The following is a 4,538-nucleotide window of genomic DNA, read 5'->3' on the forward strand; positions in this document are numbered from 1 at the left end:
CCTTGTTTCTTCAATTGCTCTTCATGAGACATCATTTCCAGACCCTTGATTATCCGGGTCTCTCCTCATGGGATACAGTTTCTCCTGTCAATATCCTTCGTTCACTGTGGTACTTGCGACTCCACGTGGTAGTGTCTTAGGCTGGGCTCTCCCAGAAGCAGCCCTCGGAAGAGGATTAAAATAGGGATGGGTACTTGGAAGGTGATCCCAGTAAGCATGAGTAGGAAGTGAGGAAGTAAAACAGGGAAGGGGAAGACACTAATACAGGCTGTGTTACTGAGCCTGTACTGCTATGAGCAAGGAAGGCTGGGGCATGTCATTCATGCTTCAGATCACTGGGACACTCTATAGAGCTTACTCTCAGAGTTGTCTCACCTATGGGTGAAGGAGCTGGGATATTTGTCCAGTCTCCTATCCATTATTAGTATTCTGTACAATCTGATAAGCACAAACAGTCGTAAACATTCACAACCTTTTCAGTATAATCTAGGATTCTTGAACTTGTTTTTCTTTTTCTTTTTTTTTTGTAGTTAGCTATTTAATGAGGTTCTAAAGACATTTAGAACACCAATTTGTGAGGATAAATTCCATTCGGCAGGGCAAACACAGATCGCAGGTAGCCCTGGAGCTGAGGAACAGCTTTGATTTTTGGTAGAATTTGTGAGTCCACAGCTTTCTGATCAATCTTGCGCTGCTCCGTAATCTCGTATTTCTCTTTTTCTGTGTCGAAGATCTCACCTTCCTGATGTCTGGGCTTCCGCAGCTGCGTCTTCTTGAAGTAAGCATCAGTAAGATGTTTTGGGATTCTGACATTGCTGATATCGATTTTGGTTGAGGTGGCAATGACAAATTTCTGGAGTGTTCTTCGTAGAGGAACTCGATTGAGGACCAGAGGACCAATCACAAGTAACAAGCCACTAGCCAGCTGCTTCTGGAAAACCACCCCCTTTTGCCCCTGTGGTGTCCAGTGAGGATGATCAGAATGGTCCCGGGGGTAATACTGGCTCACAGTTTTCTCACGTGCTTACTGAAGGGTTTTTTGCTGTGGCTCAACAGCTTTCAAGGCACATCTTCAGTAGGATAATATCTAGGCATTTTGCAAAGTTTAACCACTCAGGTACCGCCATTCTTGTCACCACCAACTGGTTTTGTAAGAGTTGCAAGAACCTTCTCCTTCTTTTTCTTTTCAACCTTGGATTTAGCAGCTGAGTACCTCTTGTACATGGCCTTTCTGGAATACATGGCAGATCGGGAACATCTGCCAATTCCTCTGACAAGGACAGGGTTGCGGCTGCAATGGGGCTTCCCCTTGTTTGGCTTCTTAGCCTTGAGGTTACCCTTTTTCACCTTGCCACCAGCATCGGCCTTCTTGGCTTTGGGTTTCTTCTCTTTAGTATCTGGCTTCTCAACTTTTTCACCCGCCATCTTGCAAGCTGGGAAAGAGCTAATTTGTTTTTCATACAGCTGAATCATACCCTGGAGTCCTCCCAGATACACCGTCAGTGCAAACCCCTGGATTTCCTCGTGGATAGCCAAATCTCTGCCAACTTGTATATGAGCAACTTGTGTATTTATTATTTATGCATTTATTATTATGTGTCATATATTATATTATATGTATTATTTACTTATGCATTGCTGATCTCTCTGATTTTGTTAGTTGGGATGCGGGACTCCAACATGTTACGATCACTCTTCAGCCTGCCATTTCCCTGGCTTCAACTTTCTGTTTCTTTGATTTCCTTTGGCATGAGGCACGTATTCCCTGTTCTAACACCTTCTCTTACCCGGTTACTTCCCGGTCAGCTCTCGGGTCTCAGCCCTGCCATGGGTCAAACAGTTAACAGTGCACATTTCCCGATGAAGCCTCAACATATTAGAAAATGAAATGAGACAGCTGTCACAGACAACGCCCAGAAAAGCCATTCAGCTATTTTGCCTTCTAGTTGAAGAACTCAAGGAAACTAGATTTTTCTGTGTCAACGCTCATGACAACATCTACATTTTCCATGCAAAGTAATTAAATTAGTGTACTTTGCAGGGTTGCAAATTTACTTGCACTGTATTTAGATGTGCACAGAAATTCTAACTTCTTTGTTTTCTATGCTGTATCTGGGTTTTCTCAGAATTTCCTCACCATGTTGGAAATAAGAGGAAAAATTAAATTTGCCAGTGTTTATTATTGCAGTTGTTTCCAATGTAAGTTGGTTTTCCAATGACTCAGTCTCTTCTGAGGAAATGCTTGAACTTTCAGATTGTTTTCTCTTTCTCCACGCTTCTCTCTTCCCTGATTAATGCCTCTGGGTGTGGGGAGGGCTGTGTGGAGCTGGGGCCCAGGACGGAAGGAGTGCAGTCCTCTCTGAGGACTAGAAACTGTTGACCTTGTGCCTGTTGCTACCTCCAGGATCTATGGTCTGGACCACAAGCTTCTGGTTGGAGACACCCTGCACACTACAGTCTCAGTCTTGATTCTGACCTCTGTCTGTCCACCAGCCTTTCCACCATCTTTGTATCCCCACAGTGGGCCACACGGAGCCTCAGAATTACTTGCTTTCTCTAAGCAACCATAAAGCCTCATAAATCCAGCATTAGGTTTATCTACCCAGCCAGCTTCCTTCAGCAAGGTTGCCCTCCAGACTCCACACCATGCCAACATGCAGATGATGGTGACTTCTCTAACAACATCTCTAGTCTATGGCCTGGGTCTCCTAACATTCTTTAATTTGTCCACATTTCTCTAGATATTTCTATTGTTTCCCCTATTTGAGGTTTTATTGTATGAAGGGGGAAGCAAGAGCACACACATCTGTCTTTCTTTCCTTTGTAGATGAGACAGTTAGTGCTTACCAAACATTCCATTCCACTCTCTTGTATGGTCTAGGTGCCTATTTGGGGTCAATTATCACCTCCAGGTTGATACAACTAAGAGCCATAAAAGAACAAGAAACAAACTTTTGTTGTGATGAGCCTATGAGATGCTGGAGTGTGTTACTGCTGCATAGAGGTAATCGCCCCACATAAAACACTATTTCCCAGTCTGCTGAAGCAAGAGGGATACATTTTATCTTCTGGTCTGTAAAGGAAATTCTCTGGTTTGTGTCTTCTGTTCTAGGAGGTGAGGTGCATTAAAGTGTCATTTGTGAGCCTTTAGGGGGTAAGATTCAGCCCCACTGGGACAGGTAGGTTGGACTTTGAACTAGGATTCATCCCCATGACATATACTTTCATACCTAATTACATATGTTTTTAGATGGCTTTCTGAACAGACACGTGGAGCTATACTGAATCCAAATGCTGGAAATCTTCATGTTAATGGAATCATCAACGAGCCAAAAGGTGGTCACATCCCTTGCAAAAACATGCAAGGACTGTGTTATGGGCTTGGTGTTCCCCTAAGGCTGCTGAAGTTCTACCCCCAGCACCTGTGAATGTGATGTTATTTGGAGACGTTCTTTGCAGATGATTAAATTAATTAAGATGAGGTCACTCGAGTGGCCCCGATCTAATACGACTGTGTTGTTATGAAAAAGGAGCATTTGGACACAGAGACAAACACACACACACAGAAAATGATGTATACACCCAGGAGAGCATCATGTGGAGATGGAGGATTGGAGTGATGCAGCTACAAGCCAAGGAATGCCTGGAGATGCCTTAAGCTAGGCGAGAGGCCTGGAACGGCTCCCCTCTTGCAGCTCTCAGAAGAAACCAGCTCTGCCAACACCTTGACTTTGGGCTTCCAGACTCCGGAGCTGTGAGGCAATATGTTTCTTTTGTTTCTGTCTCCCAGTTTGTGGTACTTTGTTACAGCAGCCCTATAATATTAAATTGCGGGATGATCCACACTAATTCAGGAAAATGGTTACTCCAGGGAGAGAGGTGAAAAAGTGATAGGTGGGAGGGAGGGGCTTCAGAAATCTGTAACATTTCTTCTCTAGGAGGAAACGAGATCTGCACAGATATGGTAAAGTATTAAATATGTTTGATCTGCTTGGCGTGTACATGGGTGTCATCTTACCTAATGTATTTTTTGGTCTGTTTGGGATACAGCAAAAGCCCACAACAATTGGGATAGAAATGGCTGGGTTATGGTTCGCAGTCCTACACAGCAGGCTCTGCTTGGCTGCTTCGTTAACGTTGCATTCCACGGCCCTGCCTTTGTTAAACATGCGAATTTTCTGAACTCCCCAGAAATTATAGGGTTTTTCATAATATTCACCACCATTCATAATTTAACATGTGAAAAATGTGATTATACCTTTCCATAGCAAAACCAGCAACAGCAGTGGCAATAGAAGCAGCTTCGAAGGCTACATGGGAGGATGGAAGCCAACAGCAAGGGCATTTTCATTACCACTGGGTTGGGCAGCTTCCAGTGGAGGCGGTACGAGACTCTCCCTTGTGGACTTGAAGCTTCTCAGAGCCTGCAGTAAGTGCTGGGAGTTACACTAGTTTGACAACGGATAGGCCATTTTCCCAGCCTCGATAAAGAATGGGAGTTCAGGTAAGTCATCAGCCATAGCACCACCTTTTAACTC

At 44.1% G+C, this 4,538-nt stretch overlaps 1 pseudogene across 1 annotated transcript; it reads right to left on the reverse strand.

Moving 5' to 3' along the window:
• Nucleotides 1-525: 525 nt before the first annotated feature.
• LOC105550384 lies at nt 526-1,425 on the reverse strand (annotated as a pseudogene). Its single transcript, XR_001007701.1, has one exon. The product of XR_001007701.1 is annotated as a 60S ribosomal protein L6 pseudogene (transcript).
• Nucleotides 1,426-4,538: the final 3,113 nt, after the last annotated feature.

This window comes from Mandrillus leucophaeus, unplaced genomic scaffold (genome assembly GCF_000951045.1).
Source record: "Mandrillus leucophaeus isolate KB7577 unplaced genomic scaffold, Mleu.le_1.0 Scaffold480, whole genome shotgun sequence".
Taxonomy (NCBI): Eukaryota; Metazoa; Chordata; class Mammalia; order Primates; family Cercopithecidae; genus Mandrillus; species Mandrillus leucophaeus.